The sequence below is a fragment of the Herpailurus yagouaroundi genome, unplaced genomic scaffold (assembly GCF_014898765.1).
Source record: "Herpailurus yagouaroundi ecotype Mexico unplaced genomic scaffold, PumYag 197, whole genome shotgun sequence".
Taxonomy (NCBI): domain Eukaryota; kingdom Metazoa; phylum Chordata; class Mammalia; order Carnivora; family Felidae; genus Herpailurus; species Herpailurus yagouaroundi.
In genome coordinates this window covers 30,772,116-30,793,239 of record NW_024412428.1, presented here as the reverse complement: position 1 = coordinate 30,793,239, position 21,124 = coordinate 30,772,116, and positions in this window count along the sequence as shown.

Genomic DNA, 21,124 nt, shown 5'->3' with positions numbered 1-21,124 from the left:
TTTTTTTTTTTTTTTGCAGACCTTCAATCTGAGGATATCTTAAGCATTTAGTAGTGCTTGGTTTTTCATAACAAAGATTTATAACAAATATAATTTGACTTCAAACACAGTTTTTCTCATCATCTAAAGCTGAATCTGTTGCCTGTGTGTCTTCATAAAGCCGAAGAGATTACTACTATCATTATATAAATCCATTTGAAAACATTTATGATTTTATTTTTTCCTATATACCAATTTAGACCTTCTCATTAATCCGTATGGAAGTTGACTTCCATAGTTACGCAAGGAGGCTACTTCATAACAAAATAATTATCCTTGTTAGTTCTAGAAAACAAGGTTTATTCATCTGCCGATAATGGGTACCACATAAATAATCCTTATCAACATTATTCTAAAAAGAAAATAGTATGTTTAGTTATCCTCAGAATCTGAATGTTATGGCTCAATAAAGTAGATAAAATACATTCTGCACCTACAATGTAGAAATCATTATTCAGGGGTTTTGTTGACTTAGTAAAATTACTTTCTGAGAATGAATCCATACTCTGTGTTGGTATTGATGATGATGACAATAATGCATTCAATGATAAGCTGAATTTATCTGAGCACATGTACATGTTTCCCTATTTTCAGCTTTATATAGTTTTCAAGCAGTCACTTTAACCAATCAATAAACAAATTCCAGAAATCATATAAAAATATTCCTACTAACTGATAAATACTAATATTAGTAGGTATATAATCATTTATAAGAATTGTAAGCATTTAACATAATTTTTGAATCATTTATTTTGAAGAAATAAGATATATATATATATATACACATTTATATATATATAAATGATATGCTTTTGAAGTGTTTAGTTATTTTTTTTTTTTTTTTTTGCTTTTTGGACCTCTATTTACATAATCCAACTGTAAATGTTTTAGGGGAATTAAAATGACTAAAATGAGCATAAGAATTCTGAGAAATCATACAAGTAATGCCAAAAGGGCATTAAAGAGCAAACTGACTACTATTGAAATGAAAGCCTAGAATGAATTAAATTGAACAAACAAAATGAAAAATGAAGAAGGGGATTAGAGATGAGATAAAGAGCAAATTGTAAAAAGGTTAATCAAATGAAATACTTGATTTGAATAACCAAGAAGATATAATCAATGTGGAAGGGAACAACATAGAAGAACAGTGTTATAATTGTGAATGTTGCAATAAACTTACATCTTGTTCTCATAGCACACCTATTTGGCATTTCATGCTGACAAAAAACAAAAAACAAAAAACAAAAAACAAAAACATGTATTATATCCTAGAGACCATCAACAAATCACTTTGACACACCCTACTTGCACATTCCTAAGCCTGTATTTGATCACTTTGCTCTCTCAGGAGTGTGAACATTGTAATCTTTAAGTGTCATACTTTAATGACAAATTAATGTGCTTACAAAGAAAATCTAAATTAATTATACTTTTAAAAATTTTATATGTATCCATTCAAATCTGTTGGCATGGCATTTGTTGCCCTGCATACAGAGGGTTATATTTTATATTAATTACAAGTATAAATGTGTAGAATTATAAATATATTAGCTGGTGTTCTGATAACACATTTGAATTTCTCCTCACCTAAGATCTGTTCATATGATATGGTAGTATACCTTACCAAAGGTAGTTATGGGAAAATCCTCCATCACAAAATGCCTTGCTCCCAGGTTTGGTAAATCTTCTTTATTAATTTTTACTACAGAATATGTCCAAGGATGAGATGTATTTTTTTTCATTTAATGTCATTATTTTCCAGAATTACTTAGTCATGTCGTCTGCCATTGCTTTGCATGCTGTGAACGCAACAAGTTAGATTTAGGCAAGCAATAAGTTTTCTGTTAGAAGTGTCTTATTAAGTTTTGCTTTTATCCAATGAGTGGTAAAAATGTTGACTTCCTTTATTAACCACCAGGGCATTAATTGGTTCTCTCTTTCCATAATATCTTAAGATATTGTGTGTTATTTCATGTGTTATTTCTGCACCGTAATCAACATTCCTGTCTGAAGAAGAGCATTTATCAATGCTGTTTCCTATCTTGAAATCACAAAATGCAGTTTTATTACTTGCTCCTCTTGCTAGAAATAGTCATATCCTAGGGTCTCAGATCCTTAAGTTATTAACTGACATGACCCATTGCATTATATTGTGATATAATAATTCACTGGTAACAGTATTTCAGAGTTATTATTATTACACTTTTTCATGCCCAATATCATGCGACCCCCATTTGGATAGGTCCCACTCACTCAACAATTTTAATAGGATATCTGGTAGCTTGGTTAAATATGGCTCCTATTCCAGTAGACTCAATATATCCTGGAGGTATACAGAACATAAAGCTTAAATAACACAAATTAATCACTCTGTCATTATGTAATTAAATAAATTATAAATAATCCAAAGTATGAGTTCTATCTTTGGCACTTAATCCCTTTACAAGGTACTTGCTTTTCAACCTAGGTGGAAGTAATATGTGAATTTACGCTTTCTGGCTACAGTGGAGGTATTTTAGCTCTCAATGTGCAGATCAGAGTCTGTCTTTCCATTTCTTATTTTGGTCCTAAAAATTATTGTGGCCGTTCCCATTTTTGCTTATTTAGCTTGTGTGTACTATCGTGTTACCACTTCTCTATTGTTTCTTACAAGTTGCAGTAAGCATTGACGTGTTTGGGAGCACTCCCAGTTGAAGAACTTTGCTGGTCTCATACCCTTAGCCTAGTGCAATTGCCATTATAACAGACACCCTGTTGTAGTCACATGTATCCACCTCTTTACAAGAACAGAAAACTATAAAGATATTTTATGGAATAAGATACAAAATCCTTAATGAAATATTAGCAAATGCATAAAAGCAATATATAAGTAAAATACATTTTAATCAAGTGAGAATTATCTAACAAAAGTTTATTTCTTTTTTTTTTTCAATTTTTTTTTCAACGTTTATTTATTTTGGGGACAGAGAGAGACAGAGCACGAACGGGGGAGGGGCAGAGAGAGAGGGAGACACAGAATCAGAAACAGGCTCCAGGCTCTGAGCCATCAGCCCAGAGCCCGATGCGGGGCTCGAACTCACGGACCGCGAGATCGTGACCTGGCTGAAGTCAGACGCTTAACCGACTGCGCCACCCAGGCGCCCCTAAAAGTTTATTTCAATGTATGAAAAGTTAACTGTATCAACACATAGGGAGAAAACGCAAATATCCCTATAATTAAAGGAAAAGTATTTGAAAAATTTGACCTTCCATTCATGACAGAAATTCTCATCAAACAATCAATAAAGAGTAACTTCCTCAAGTTGACAAGGTACATCTACAAAACATCCTCAGACTGTATCATATTTAATGATTAAAGACCGAATGCAGTCCTCAAAGATCTGGAAGAAGAGAAGGATGTCTGTTGTCACCAATTTTATTCAAGATTGTTGTGGAGAGTCCTTTTAGAGCAATAAAGAAAGAAAAAGAAATTAAAAAATATACATATTGGAAAGAAAGAAATAAAAATAGTTTTTAAAATAAAAAACATGATCAGTTTGTAAAAATCCTATCTAAATATCTAAAAAAAAAATTCTACTAGAACTAATTAGTGAATTCAACAAAATTACAGGATACTAGATTAATATATATAAATCAATTGTATTTCTATACATTAGCATTAAAAATTAAAAATAAAGCTAAAACAACACCATCAATAAAATAAAATACTTAGGGATAAATAAGGGCAGAATTTCTATGCTACAAACTATAAAAGCACTCATGAGAGATTTAAAGAAAACTACAAAAAAATGAGGATACGCACCATGTTTATCAGTTTAAGTAAAGAATTCTTACATGAGAGAGAATTTTTTGAATCAATAAATTGGACATGATTAATGTTAAAACATGTTATATTTGTAAGTCATTGTTTAAAAAGTGAGAAGAAACTATGGGTTGAGAGAAAATATTTTTAAAATACATACCCAGAACAGGACTTGTATCCAGAATATGTAACAAAATCTTACAAATCATTAATGTGAAGACAAATACTCCATTAAACAGGGAAAAATATTTTAACAAATACCTCATTAAAGAACAGTATATAGACATGTGAAAAGATAACCAACAGGATTAGCATTAAGAAAAAAGAGATTAAAACCACAATGAAATACTTCTGGAATGGCTAATTTTAAAATAGGACTGAAAATACCAAGTTCAGGCAAGTATGTGAAGCAACTGGAACTTCCATGCATCTCTTGTGAGAATTTAAAATGGTATAACCACTTTGGAAATTGATTTGTAGTTTTTATTAAGTTAGATATACACTTAACCATATGATCTACTGAGTCCATTCCTACTTATCCAAAATACATGAAAACAGATTTCCATACAAAGAGCTTTAAAAAAGAATATTTTGGGGCACCTGGGTGGCCCAGTCAGTTAAGTGTCCAACTCTCGGTTTCAGCTCAGGTCATGATGTCACAGTTTCATGAGTTCAAGCCCCACATCAGGCTCTATGCTGATGGTGTGGAAAGTGCTTGGGATTCTCTCTCTCCCTCTCTTTCTGTCCCTTCCCTGCTCATGCTCTCTGTCTCTCTCAAAATAAATAAATAAACTTAAAAAAGAATTATTTTGGGGCGCCTGGGTGGCGCAGTCGGTTAAGCGTCCGACTTCAGCCAGGTCACGATCTCGCGGTCCGTGAGTTCAAGCCCCGTGTCGGGCTCTGGGCTGATGGCTCAGAGCCTGGAGCCTGTTTCCGATTCTGTGTCTCCCTCTCTCTCTGCCCCTCCCCCGTTCATGCTCTGTCTCTCTCTGTCCCAAAAATAAATAAACGTTGAAAAAAAATAAAAAAAAAAAAGAATTATTTGTAGCAGTTGTGTTCATAATAGACAAAAAGTGGTAAAAACCCAAAAGTCCATTAACTGGTGAATAAATAAGCAATTGTGATATACAATCCATACAGTAGAATACTACTCAGCAATAAAATGGAACAAACTAGTAATACATCCACTACATGGGTGATTCAAATACACTATGCTAAGTGAAAGAAGCCAGAAATAAGAGGCTACACACTGTATCATTCTGTTTGTGTGACATTCTAGAAGAGGCAAAAGTAAAGGGAAAAATAATGGTAGCCAGAGCAAGTGCTGGCAAAAGTGACTGGTTAAAAGAGACCTGAGTAGACTTCTTTGAGTGATAAAATTTTTCTATAGCTTGGGATGCCTGGGTGACTCAGTCAGTTGAGTGTTGAACTCTTGATTTACCCTCAGGTCATGATCCCAGGATCATGGGGTTGAGCCCCGCATCAGTCTCTGTGCTGAGCATTAAGCCTGCTTAAGATTCTCTTTCTCTTCTACCCACCTACTCTGTTCTCTCTCTCTCTCTCTTTTTAAAAAAATAATTCTACAGCTTGATTCTGGTCATGGTTACATGACTATTTAAATTTGTGTTGGGGAGCCTGGATGGCTCAGTCAATTAAGCATCTAGCTCTTGATTTCAGCTCAGGTCATGATCTCACATTTTTGTGAGTTTGAGCCCCGCATGGGTTCTGCGCTGATAAAAGCCTGCTTGAGATTCTCCCTCTCCCTCTTTCTCTGCCCACCTCCTGCTTGCAATCTCTCTGGCTCTCTCAAAATAAATAAATAAACTTAAAAATATGTATTGTACATTTATTATACATTTAAGAAGGGAGAGGTATAAATTATACTTCGTTGTATTGTTTATTTAAAATTGATGAATTTGATAGTATTCAAATTTTAACTTAATAAACATGATTCAAGGAAGAAAAATGATGAAGGGAGAAAATGTAGAAGAGGGGGAGGAGGGGGAAGAAGATGAAGAGGAAAAATTAATAAATACTGAAGATCAGAATGTAAGATCCAACATACAGATAATAGGTATTTTTGAATAAGGAACCAAAGCAAGGAAATTGAACTAATGCTAAAACTTCCACTTCTGAAAGCCTTTCAAAAAAGGAATTGAAATTACATAATGGAAGTTATAGTATGTACCTGAAAATACTGAACCAGAACAACCATTACCAGGAAATATGCTAGTAAAATTACTGGATTTTAAAGAAACATTTTATAAAATAATTTGTGCATCTATTTTGTCATTAGAGTTTATGAACACAATTTAATACTAAAAGAAAGTTGACTGGCATATTTACGGTACCCAAGGGATTAAAGCCGTGAGTCCAAGAGTTTATGTCCAGTAAAACTGACTAACAGTGATAAGGGCCAAGACATATTCCTATTTTCAGGTGACCTAAGGAATACTGCCCCCTTAAGTTCCCCTTAAGAATTCCATGAGAGTGTGAAATTTAGATGACAACTATATGATGAACATTAAGCCTATAGTTACTTGTAGAATTAAGACTAAATAAAGGATTTTAAAAATCATAATGACAATATGTTCTCATAATGCTGATATAGTACAACTGTGAAAATAAGTGGGGAACATAAAGAACGCATGCAAAAAAAGTTTTTTTAACTCCTCTCAGTAATTCAATCGGGGGCAGTAATGTTATGTTTTATAATTCTAAAACTGTTGTGTGTGATGTGAGATAAAGAAAATTAAAAATTATAGGACTTTCTACTCATACCATCCCTTCTGTCCTTTAAATCAGAATTCTCAGTAGAGAATAATGAGGAAATAGATGGGATACTGAGGTGGTTAGACAAAAACGCTATAGGTCTGACTGTGATTGGGAAGTTGCCAAATGAAATAATGAGATATCTAGATCTAGATCTAGATCTAGATCTAGATTTAAGCAAGGCTGTAACTGGGATGGAACACATGGAGGGGATTCTAGGATTGCCAGCAAATTCCTCTTTATCTTGCTACAAGGGTATTTGCCTTATAGAATCTCATAAAACTGTATACTTGTTTTGTTTGGTTTACTATAGCTGTTAATTTTCAAAGATGGACTAAAATGTCTAAAGTATTTCTACAATAAAGAATTAGTCATAATAATAATTATACCCTTCCAATATTTTGGTTACCCCTTCATCCATTCTGGCTCCATGATGAAAATAATTGATAAGAACAAGTGCTGAGCTGAACATTACAACATGTCCTGGTGTTGTATCTACATTGAGAGGAATCCACTTGACGGATTTGCCCAATACTACAGCAATGTGCCACACTGAAGCTAACTAGCGACAAGCCAAAAGATCACCAAAATTTCCAAGCATAAAATTCTTCATATATTGGAAAGTAAGAAATATTTATCTTTTTAAATAATAACTGAAAACCTATATTAATTTTGGCTGCTTAATTCTTTTTCTCTGAATCCAAACAGAATTAAAATATCACTTTCTTCTTTTTCCTTCAGTGTTTTAACATTCACTGGATGTTACTTTAGCCAACAAAAAAATTTAAAAATTCAGAAAATTGTCCAAACTCAAAAACAAAGTAAAATCAAAGAAAAAAATTACTTTGGCTAACAAATCCAAGTCTCTATTGAGAGCCCATAATGAAAACTAATTTTATCTATACACCCCTTTAAACAGACACTACAGTACAGTATAATTGTGCACCAAACATCCTTTTAAATTTATTTTTGCTTTAAATGTAATGTGCTTTACTAAAAACTATACAAGTCAATGAGCTCAAAATGAAAGTACTATTTTTACAGTGATATGTACCTACAATAATATTCAGTATAAAATGTGTTAGGTGCTCAGTGCTATGATTTGTGTGGATAATGGTAAACACTCTTTTATAGTAATAAAATATAGGTCTATAGTGAACAATTCTAGCTATTTATATCCCAGATTTGCAGATACTGGAAAACATTTCCTACTCTAATAAGTCTTACAAATACTATGTGTATTTAGCAGGAGGAGGAAGGATAGAGAGAGAGAGACAGACAGAGAGTGAGACAAAGAGTCCTCTTGATTCAGAAAAATTGTCTTATGTTCTTACATTAGAACCAATTGTGTAATATATCAAATAGGCATATTATTCAATTCACAAAATATTTCTAAGTAAATATCACGATAGACTGAATTGTGTAAAACAAATTATAAAAATAATAATAATAATAATTCAAATCACAACACCAAAATGTGTTTTTCTTGCCTCCAAAGTATTTTTATCCTAAACCAGGAACTCATTCATAGCTCATTAAAAAGAGAAAAAAAGAGCTGTCAGTGTTTGGTAGCTGCCATTTCCTTAAGGGATTAAATTTAGTACTGAAAATCTGGTTTGGTAAAATTTCTAATTTAAACATTTGGACAACCGTATAGTTGTTCGCATAATTTTGCCTTTTACTATTTCTGTCTGAAATGTTAATCACAATTCTGGGACCCCTAACAGTTTGACATGCCAATTGCTATCAGTTTGTGAAGTAATTGAGGATGGCAGCAAGATTTTCTCAGAAAGTACTTAGTGATGAATTGGAATTTTCTAAAATCTTATCAAACTTAACATGTATCTCTCCTGAAATCTGCATAAATACAGAAGATGTGGACGTATGTGATATTTAGATTTTATGACATAATAACATGAAAAACACTGTTTTAATATATTCACTCATAATCAACAGCAACTATGAAATAAAGTGTTCTCTCTGCAACAATTATAAAAAATGTAAATCTTCAATTTTGACACCCATGTGTTTTTTAAGTACCAAAGCACATTTATATATTTTCTTTTAAAAAATCTTTATTTATTTTTGAGAGAGAAAGCCAGCAGGGGAGGGGCAGAGAGAGAGGGGGACAGAGGATCCAAAGCGGGTTCTGCACTGACAGCAGAGAGCCTGATGCAGGGCTCAAACTCACAAACTGTGAGATCATGACCTGAGCTGAAGGCGGATGCTTAACCAACTGAGCCACCCAGGGGCCCCTTCCTTTATATATTTTCAAAGAAAGGTAAAACATTTATTTGTGCTTTTATCTATACATAGACATTTTCTTTCTTTTTTTTTTTTTATTTTTTTTTCAACATTTTTTATTTATTTTTGGGACAGAGAGAGACAGAGCATGAACGGGGGAGGGGCAGAGAGAGAGGGAGACACAGAATCGGAAACAGGCTCCAGGCTCCGAGCCATCGGCCCAGAGCCCGACGCGGGGCTCGAACTCACGAACCGCGAGATCGTGACCTGGCTGAAGTCGGACGCTTAACCGACTGCGCCACCCAGGCGCCCCTATACATAGACATTTTCAAACACATACTCAAGCTGAATATATATATTTTACTGAAACTTCAGTATGGTATTTGATCACCAGTTTATGATAAAAGTTCATGTGTGGGGTTCCGTGATCTAGTGTTCTGATCCCGCAATCAAAGACAACATGTATTAGCTGTGAGGTCCATTAGAAAAACTGAAGAACACATTGAAGTAGACATTGGAGGAGCAAATTTCTCTAGATGGTGTCCATACTTCAAAATACAAAATCCCAACAGATGGGAGCAACAGTAAGCACTGTAAATCAGTTGGTAAAATGATGAGTTAAAGAAAAGTTTGAATGGAGAAATGTACATAGGCTATTGTTTTTTATCAACGTCAAAGATCCTTTCAAAGTTTGTCTCTCAAAAACAACCTTTCACTCTTACAGTGGATTTTGGAAAAACATTTTGCATTTTGGAAAAAATCTCAGTTTGGCAAATTAAGGAAACAATAAACTAAAAAATTCATATCTAAATGCCCTGAAGTCTCGCTGTAACATGACCTACTATAAGATGAATTTCTGTCTGAGGTATTTCTATCTCATACTTTCTCCAAGGGAATTCATTAGAGAAAGAAGAAAAAGAATCTAGTGGTAACATTTTTTAACCTGTAACAGAGTAATGTGGTGTTGACCATATTGTAAACTCCAAAAGAGGATAAGATCAGGGGGCATTTTTTACAGTGTAGTCAAAAAAAGTTTTATAAGATCACCACATAAGATCTATTTGTTCATTTATTTGTTCCTTATCCGCTAGTCGCATCATACATTTTTCGTCACTCCCAGCGGTTTATAAAACATAAAACAATAAACTTCTAATGAAAATCCTTAATAAAGGCATCTTTATTGACAAAGTGAAATAGAAAATGCAGAAAATATTCTGTGTTTCATGGGTATAGACCTAATGTGTTCAATTATGCTCAAGTCTTCAACGAATAAGATGAATTCAGCATATGTAGGTTGGCTGTTATCCCAGCAAACGTAGAGTTAGCAAAAATCTTTCCTTGCTGAAAATCCTAATGCTGAATACCTAATACCTGAGACGGTTATAGAAATGGAACACAAGGAGAAAGTATCATCATCACATAGGATTCTCTTCTGTAAAGAAATATAAGTAAATGCCTACTTACTTTGCTAAATAACAAAAAGACAAAGGCACATGCATATTATGTAGGTGACCTGGCTAAATCCAAAAACAAATGCACTAAATAATTTAGTAGGAAAAATGTTATTTTTCCTGTCTTATTATGTAACCAAAGTCAGAGATGGTGAATTCTTTCCTGATGACAATTTCTTAGATTTGCTACAATTCTGGCACAGTGGTGCCCTCCTACCTTTTACTACACTCTCCTTATGTGTGTAACTAGTTCAGGTAATACCTGTATTCAAAATTGTGTGATTATTTTCAAATCTCCCACTTCATGAAAGAAGTCATTTTTCTGTGTCTGTTCCCTAGTTTTTATATTTTTCCCCCATTCTACATAATTTGAGTGAAATGTTATCTACTTCATTTATTTGCAATATGCTCCATTACTGAAAAAAATGTCATATTGTGGTTTGTATTATTATGCTTTCAGGATGAAGTGCATAAATTGGGAGATTTTTTTTTTTTTAAATATTTCCTACCTGAGACACTACCAGATGGTACTGTGTTAGTCTCAGGTTGATCATTATGTGAGAGACCTGGGCTCACAGCCAGACCAACATACCATTGACTGAGAGAAAACAATGTAATGCTGAACTGTACATAAAAATCACAAGTGGCGCTTTTGTAATTTGAACAGACATCTGCTTTCACATGTCATGTTTATGTCAAATATATACACATTCCTGATTTGATCTAGTTATGAAACTGAACTTAAGAAGATAAGTAAAAATATATGTAGTTGAGATACAGATACATCATGTATATGTATATATTCACATATGATACAGATATCTGTCAATAATGGTATCAGCTACTCCTCTATCTGTGTTTATTTTCCTGCAAATATTCACATGCACATATACACAGAGATATGTGAAAATACAAAAAATGTAGGCATTTCTCTGAGCTCTCCTTGTTTGTGTATTTGTTTCCTAAGCCTTCTCTGATGTTACCTGAGAGTGAGGTTATTGTATTTACCTAGGAACATCCCTGTGTAACAAAGCCATCAACTAGACACAGCACATGGGTGAATACCCTGCTTTCTGATGGGGAGTTCTTTTATTTGCTTTGGCAACAAGTTTTCCAGAGAAACTCCTTATTTGAAATTTTATAAAAGTGCAAATGTTTATATTTTAGTAAGCAAAAGGAAAACCCCTTGTTTTCTCTTCTTTTCTTTCTTTCTTTCTTTCTTTCTTTCTTTCTTTCTTTTTCTTTTTCTTTTGGTTTGGGAAAATGCTCAATAGCATCTCTGACTCTTCACTTGTGCATGTAGTGTTGTGATTACCCCATTCATCATAATTGTTATCCAAACCTCAAGAGGTACAAGTCTCAGGGATGTGTGTTCATATCTCCCCTTATTCCATCCCTTCATTTTCTAGTCTCTTTTGAATTTTTGACCATCGATAATGTAGCTATGAGAACACTATTAATGTTTTGTATAACAACTTCTCGGCAGATTTAATAGCTCATGGAAGATGTTTAACGAGAACAAAAGCATCACAGGAGAATTTTAGCTTTATGTTGACTAGTTCATTATGTAGAGTTCCTTTACTTTATAAAATACTACATAAATGATTTGGTTACCCTGGTAGAACTTAAATCTTTCAAGTACACATATTTTTAATTACCTTCTTAAGTTTAGTTTCATAACTAGATCAAATCAGGAAAAAATGTATTTTTGAAGCTTTTCAGAGGGGCACAAAAATCATTTGCAGTAATAACAACTTAGTATATACATGGTAATATAAATACAACTTAACAAGGTAATTAATGTTTAGGTAAGCACAATCCATCCCAAAGACTTTAGCTTATGAAGGTTGATTGCAAGAGTAAATAAGATAGTCTTCTTTTTTAGAAACACTTCTATTATTAGTTTCAGCTTGTGGTGGGTTGAATTAGTAGGTGTTTTATATATAAACATTTATATCACATTATTTATGTTATATCATATATATTGTATGCACTAAATTATGCATGTGCCTATACATTTGTGTTATTTATGTGTGCGATATATATGTGTGAGCCACAGCTCCCAGTGGCTGTACGATCATGAGTATAAACAGTCCATACACTGACAATCAGTCTGTTCTTCACTTTCAGTACACTAGTCAATAAATTACATGAGCTATTCAACAGTTTACTATAAAGGAACCTTGTAGGGGGGCCTGGATGGCTCACTGAGCCCAGTCTCTGGCTCTGTGCCGACAGCGTGGACCCTGCTTGGGATTCTCTCTCTGCACTTCTCCTGCTTGTGGTTTCTTTCTATCTCTCTCTTTCTCCCAAAATAGATAAATAAAATTTTAAAAATACTAAAATAAAATAAACTTGTGTTGATTATTTTGCCCAAGTGTAGGCTAATGGAAGTGCTCTGAGCATGTTTAAGGTGGGCTAGGTTAAGCTATGATGTTTGATAGGCTAGGTGTATTAAGCAAATTAAAAAAAAATTTTTTTTTAATCTTTATTTCTGAGACAGAGAGAGACAGAGCACGAGTGGGGGAGGGGCAGAGAGAGAGGGAGACACAGAATCCAAAGCAGCCTCCAGGTTCTGCGCTGTCAGCACAGAACCCCACAGCGTGCAGGGGCGGGGGGGGGGTGGCTCAGACTCAACGAACTGCGAGATCATGACCCCAGCCAAAGCCGGATGCGCTCAACCGACTGAGCCACCCAGGCGCCCCAATTAAGTAAATTTTTAACTTACAATACTTTCTTTTTTTAAAACTTATTTATTTATTTTGAGAGACAGAAAGAGAAAGCATGAGCAGGGGAGCGGCAAAAAGAGAGAAGGAGAGAGAGAGAATCCCAAACAGGCTCCGGACTGTCAGCACAGAGCCCAGCATGGGGTTTGATCCCATGACCCATGAGATCATGACCTGAGCCAAAATCAAGAGTTGGATGCCCAATGAACTTAACCACCCAGGTGCCCCAAACTTAGGATATTTTCAATGTACAATGGTTTTTATCAGATGTAACCCCATCATAAGCCAAAAAAGATTTGTCTATATAATCTCATTTCTTATTTTGTTCCAGTTACTTGACATTTTAGGTTATATGATAGAGATAAAACATAGAGCTATATATGAAAATATCTTTTACCTGTAAATAACTTTTATCTAGGTAGGTTTTTTAAAAAGAATCTTTAAAAAATGTACACTGTCTGAAGAACTCCCATGTATTATAGTTAAGGTTTAAGGTTACACAGTAAATTGATGATTTTTTTCCAGTAAATGAAAAATTATGTGACCTTCAGGATATAAAATTGGAAAAGTAAACCCTAAACCACAGAGACAAATGGAAACATACCCATATTTTTGTTAAATATTCGTTAATAGCTTCATTATCTGCTACTTGAATGACCTGGCATGCATTTTCTAGGATTATTGTTTCCATGTATTCTTTTAAAAGCATGCATTACTTTAAAAGCAGAAGAAGGCTATTTTGAAAATATCATTTTAACATATTGAAACTGATTAACAGGAAATTGAGAAATGGTGAGAAATTACTTTTCTCTTTCATTTCTGTTTAAGAGAAAAAGCCCAAACATAGCTTTCAATAAATATTCCAAGTAGACAAATAAATAGAAAAATACAACATTGTCATCTTTCACAAAACCACTAAGGTATGTTCATTCTTATTTATGTTAATTTATGCAGGAAAACCCACAAGGGCTATAAATACACTGTGGAGGAAGAGCATGGGGGAAATACGGATTTGGGTCCTTTTGGGAAATTAGAGGAACACCATGTTAATTTTACCATGATAAATCTCTTTAATAATTTCACATTGCTTAGGTAATTGATTTATGAATATAACTAGTATCCCAAAGTAAAATACTGTGTGGTTTGTACTATTATCATTTTCAGAATTTAATAGATGAGGAAACCTGAAATTAAAAGGTCACAAATCTTTCAGAATCCTTTAGCTAGGCAAGTAAATAGTTGTTATGAGAATCATTGATTATTTTTTTCATATTAAAAATTTCAACACTCTTTCACCCTTCCATGAGGGATTTATAGTTAACTTGAATTTATAAATAATTTTCTTATAACATTTTTTTATGTTCATTTATTTTTGAGAGATAGAGACAGAACACAAGCAGGGGAGAGACAGAAGGAGAGGGAGACACAGAATCCAAAGCAGGCTTCAGGCTCTGAACTGTCCGCACAGAGCACAACATGGGGCTTGAACTCACAGACCACAAGATCATGACCTGAGTGGAGAAATCAGACATTCAACTGACTGAGCCACCCAGGAGCCCTGTATAAATAATTTTCTTAGATGTTTATTTTTATTTTAAAACAGCATGGCACATACATTTTTTTTTATAAATGAAGATCTAAAACCACTTAAATATTTGCTTATTTCTAAATAAATTTTATTGGGGAAGCTCCTAAATACTGCATATGGATGTTTAATTTTTGCATGACCAATTCTTTACATGATGCTATTTTACTTGAATAAAATCTTCATGAGGGAAATTATTAGGTATAATCTTTATTATATTAAGTACTTAAAATATTTACATTTTTAATAGTAACCAACAAATATATTTCACTATGAATGGTAAAAATCATAAGACATTTTGTTATAACCCGTTTTATCCATGAGAATTTATACTGTAACAACATATATATACATGTCACACATCTATATATAGATGTATATAAAATATCTATCTATCTATCTCTACATATATATATATATATATATATATATATATATGTTTTAGTTGGCCTCCCAGAAATATAGGTACTATCTTATAATAATGACCAAACCAAACAAAAGAAGATAAACAACAGCAAATAAATAAATAAATAAATAAAATCTTAATTTTAGTGTTGATCAAAAAATGAAGAGAAAAATAAAGCAAGTTTCACCATAGGTTTCACCGAACTATGAGCTTTTTCACTGTGCAGAAATTTGGTCTTCAGAGATAGGTTTGGGGATAGAATTGGTCATCATTCCCAGTCTTAATTTACTGTTTTTTTCTGCAAAATCTGAAAAGCATTTCCTAATTCCTTAAATTCAAAGTGAAGGAATAAGAGTAGAACAAAATATAAGTAGTAATAAAAGGAATATGTTGCATTTTCTCAAGAGGACTACAAATCTTTCAAAGGCAACAAATATCCTAATCACCTGCCAGAGCACTAGGAGTGATGGGGTTCCACCTTTGCGAGGACCAGAGCCAGACATGCATGATTCTATCCAGGCCAACTCCTGTCAATAGATTACCAGCTCTTCTGATTCTAATCTGATTCTAAGTCACTCGTCTCTTCCCTAATTTTCTCAGTGTCAGCTGAATTTTCTTTGCTTTTTGCATAGCTGCTTTCTTTCTCCTCACTATCTTTCTTCCTAAACTCATAAATGAGTTTACTACTGCTAGACTCTACATATGCACATCATGTATCTGGGCTAGTGCTTTTCCTCAGTTGATCTACACATCATTGTTTCTGCAATAATAACTCATCTCCTAAACAAACACTGAACTGGATGTTTCCAACATATTGTTTCTGAGGAAACATTGAAAATCCAAATTCAGGTGCATTTTGACTACCGAAAAAAAAAAAAAAAAGATGGGGCACTTGGGTAGCTCAGTCTGTTAAGCATCCAACTCTTGATTTTCAGCTCAGGTTATTATCATGGAGTGTAAGTTCAAGCCCTACATCAGGCTCCACGCTGAGAGTGTGAAGCTTGCTTGGGATTTTCTCTCTCTCTCTGCTTCCTTCCCTTTCTCCCTTCCCCTGCTCACATGCTTACTCTCTTAAAATAACTAAATAAACATTGGAAAAGAGAGAAAAATTGTTGTTTATGTGTTAATAAGTTTCAACATCAAATTGTGGTAAGGGAAAATGACACATTGTCGTCTAAAAGCTCTTTCAGGGGCGCCTGGGTGGCTCAGTCGGTTAAGCGGTTAAGCATCCGACTTTGGCTCAGGTCCTGATCTCGCGGTCCATGAGTTCAAGCCCCACGTGGGCTCTGTGCTGACAGCTCAGAGCCTGGAGCCTGTTTCAGATTCTGTGTCTCCCTCTCTCTGACCCTCCCCCGTTCATGCTCTGTCTCTGTCTCAAAAATAAATAAACGTTAAAAAAAAAAAGGATTTCTTAAAAGCTCTTTCAGAAATAAGACTAACGTTTGGAAATCAAGTGAAATCAGCTCAAGGAAATAGTTTCTGTTAAATACCAACTTAAGTTTTAATTAGGAGGAGACAAGTGTTGAGTCTGTCTTCTTAGATTGCTAATAATGACGATTATAGGTAGCCATACAGAAATTAGTAGCAAGCCATGTTTTCTTGTTTTGTTCTATGGGTTTGGAATGGGAAAAAAGGTATGAGATCAAGGGGCATGTATTAAAAGATCAAAGTACAGAAAAGAAATTAACAATGAGAATTCAAGATCATCTGATGGACGGGCCTAGATAAACTTGTCTATAGATTCACAGATTCTATGCTTTTATTTTCATTCTTTTTTCCAAATGTCATTATAGTATTAGTATTATAGTCCTGGGATCATGGAGACAAAAAAAAAAAATAGATCTTAGATAATATGTGAAATATTTCACAAGCAATTAGAATAAAATTCTGAGAGGTCTCCAGGGTTACTATGCTAGTTACTGACAAAATCTGCCAAGTTAGGCCCCGAATCCAAGTTCAAAGTCCTTTTCATTAGGACAGAGTCTTTCCATGTAATTGAAACTTAATTAAAAGAAATCACCATTTTAATGAATATTTACCTTGATTTTATTCTCTCTGTAAGAGGTAGAATATTTTCAGGAAGGAATAAAAATTTAGTTTTAGATACCTTTTTTGTGAGATATCTATGCCAAGGTATTAAATAGGAATTTGAATAGATCACTTTAATTTCAGAATTGAGATCTATCCTCAAAATTCTGAATATGTACATGACATTGGAAGCCATAAACGCTAATGAGAGAGTCTGAGGATAGAATAAAGATAAAGAGAGGGACTCAAAGAGAGTCCTAAGGAACTCTTCTTTTAATTATTTTTTGTGCCTTTAAATTCTTAGGACATAGAAAGGTGTTTGATAGAATTTCAAACCAATGAATGAAATAATTGTAATCCATTAAAAACAGAAACACCAGAAAATGAAAATAAGTAGGAGGATATAGAAGGTAAAGAAACATCAGAGAAGTCTAGAGCCACAGAACCCAAAGGAAGAAAGGAATTTGGGGAGTGAACCATCAGGGGAAATGCTACTGAGATCAAGTGTGGTGAACTTGAACAAATCATATTGGATATAGGACCTCCAGAAAATTTAGTAACATGGGTTTGGGTAAAATGGAGGGGGAAAAACAAGATTGTCGAAATAAGTCATAATCCTGCTCCCAAGGTATTTATAGTCTATGGGGATAAAGGAAAGGAACATAAAAATAAATTAATTACTACAATAGACTGAGACAATCTTGCAACAGAAAAAAGCACAAGGCGCTATGTGGCTTTTTGGACTACAGAAGCTTGTAGATCATAATAGGATTTCTTGGAAAAAGTGATGATTGAATTGAGTCTTAAGGACCAGAGGGATAAACTACACAGAGTAGCAGTTATAGATGAACAATGGGGATGTTTACTAGTGCATTTCAGGTAGTAAAGACAAAACCAGAAATATGAAGGTGAACTAGTGAACTCAAGTTGTTCAGTGAGATGCTAGTGTGTATTATCAATCATGGTACTAAAAACTTCTTGGTTTCCTGCCATGACCCTCACTATTTCAGTCTAGTCCTATTTACATATATACATGCATATGTATATACATGTATATATGCATATATACATATATATATTCTTTATTTTTGAGAGAGAGAGAGAGAGAGAGAGCTAGTCAGAGACACAGAGAGAGAGAGAGGGAGGCACAGAATCTGAAGTAGGCTCCAGGCTCTGAGCTGTCAGCACAGAGCCTGATGTGGGCCTCGAACTCACGAACTGTGAGATCATGACCTGAGCCGAAGTCAGATGCTTAACCAACTGAGCCACCCAGGCATCCCTCTAGCCCAATATATTTTAACTGAAAATAAAAAATACAACTTCACTCATAAGGTTTCTAACTTTGAGCAATAACTAATACCTTTAAAGGATCTAAAATAACATTTCCTTGAAAGGAAATGACATTAAAAGGGAATCAGCGCTGGGGAGCCTAGGTGGCTCAGTCGGTTAAGCATCCCACTTTAGCTCTGGTCATGATCTTGCGGTATGTGAGTTCGAGCCCCGCCTCGGGTTCTGTGCTGACAGCTGAGACCCTGGAGCCTGCTTTGGATTCTGTGTCTCCCTCTCTTTCTGCCCCTCCCCAGTTCACACCCTGTCTCTCTCTGTCTCTCTCTCTCAAAAATAAAACAATATATCTTAGTAATTCTATCATTGTTATATCATTGTGGAGATACAATAGTGAAATGATTTTGCATTTATTTTCTGGTGAGGTAGTGAGGAAAATTCATGTAGAATCATAAGTTTTCATGTATATACAAAAATGGGCATATAGATCCCTAATGGAAAATGATAGAAATGTAAGGACAACTTGGGAATCTAATCAGCAAATATTATTGAAGAAGGGTACTTATAAAAATACATAGCTTTTCATGAAAATATGTACTATACAGCTACATATCTTGGGTATATAATCAAGGTTTTCTTCTTATTAAATGTTATATCAGACTTTCTTATAACTGAGACTTTGAGGATGGTATATTTATCTAATTTTTCTGTTCATCATCTGTGTGTTGTTTAAGGAGGGTAAACACCTGCACTTACAAAAAAAAAGATTTATGTGAAATTTTAAAAGGTAAATCATAAATGCTTATCTCTAAGTATGTAAGAACAGAAATGAGAAATTATGCCACCCATATCCTACATCAGTCACAAATTACTATATTATTTTCCATTCCAATCTGACATTTACCAAAAATCCAATATTCTAAGATCAAATATTTATTTTAGAATGCCTAATGTATGTAGCATTTTACAAAGCAATATCACAAAAGTCCAACTCTATGTTCAAAGAAATTTTCACGTGGCCAATGAAAAAGAATATTCATCTCTAATGGACATGGTTTTCTGTAGGTAATAGGTCTGGATTTCAACTTTTGAAAGATAAATGGAAGACTTAAAGCTTAGAAATATGTGATGGGGAATAAAATAAAATAAAATAGAAAAGTTATATTACTCTAAATACCAAGAAACAAATTCACAGACGGATGAATGGGTGGTATTAATATAATTTACAGAAAATTGAGAAACATATGATGAAAAGATGTGAAAAAAACCTCATAGAAATAAAATCTGAAAATTTTAGTTAACTGTGAATGGTGTAACATGTACTAAACAAACAAAAATGGTAGGTGAGTTAGAGGGTGACAGAATAATAGGAGGACGCTATGCTTGTATTGTCCCTCAAACACAGCTGGATAAATATCAAATCATTCTGAATGCCCAAGAGATCTATCTGAGCGCTAAGAGAACAAACTACATAACTAGCTAGAGAGAAGAGGCCACATAGTGAAAGATAGGAAGTGTGGAGATGTGATTTAGGGGAGAAAAGGATCATGGGTGCTGTGGAGGGTGGAAGCGATCCCTTATGACAGAAAGAGGAGAGACAGAGACAGACAGAGACAGAGAGAAATAGCAGTGTATGGAGGATCGCATAAGAGAAACACTTCCCCAAACATTGCTGACTGGGAAAACGAAAAGGGATGATTATTGTGAGAGTTTAAGACCAGCAGAGCTCAAAGACTAGAGTTTTAGACTTCTGTGCCAGTGGCCTGATGTGGAGCCTGGCAGGCACAGTTGGTGGTCCTGTGGAGGAGGGCAGAGGTCTGAGAGCAGGTTGTACAATCTGAGGATCTCCTGGGATGCACTGGGAAAGATTTCCCCCCTTCTTGCAGTGCATCTGACAGAGGTGGCTTTGCCTCTCAGGGGACAAAAGAGACAATGGGTGCCATTGCTCCCCCATAAGGTTGCTAAGGCTGCTAGCTAACTCAGACTTAGGCTTTTTTGCTGCACTTGACTCTAGAGTCCAAACTCTTGTGCATTGGTGCAACTGCTCTTCTGGGACAAACTGGCACCAGTCCCAGCACAGGAAGCCCCTCTCCCAGAGGACCAGCATGAGTTTGTGCCATGTTAGGTCCCCTAAGTTTGAGTTTTAAATCTCAGCTACATTCCTGAGATAAAATACAGATTCATAGCACTGCCAGGCAGGCAGGTGCCGTGGACACAGACGGAGTGAAGGTAAGGATCTGAGGGATACCTGGGACACACAAGGGGAGATTATTTGCTCCTCAGTAACAGCTTCCTAGACAGCCTTGGGCACGAACTTCCCACTTCAGGGACAAGAGGGAGGGCTGGTGCTGTTTTTTTCTCCCTATCCATTAACACTAATTGACTTCTGTGACCAGGAAAGTGCCAAAAGTGGAAACCTGAGCTGCTTACATCAAGTCCTGCCCCCCTGCACTCTGCAGGTGCTTCTTTACTAGGGGAAGTGTTCCTGAAATCCAGAACAGCAGGCCCCTCCCCCAGAAGACCAGCATATACCCCCTGCACCCACCAAGTCTACTGACCATAGAGTTCTGCAAAGCTGTAGCTGTAATGGAAATAGGATCAGGCCTGTTTTTAACAAGCAAACCAGAGCACATCTATTTAAAATTCACCACATGCTGCACAAGGTCTAGACACTCCCCACTGTAGGCAAGGAGATACTCTGCAGAGAACTGACCTGAGGGAAAGAGCAGCCAAAACATAACAGCAAAATGTGTACAGCATACACCAGAAACACTTCTTGAAGCA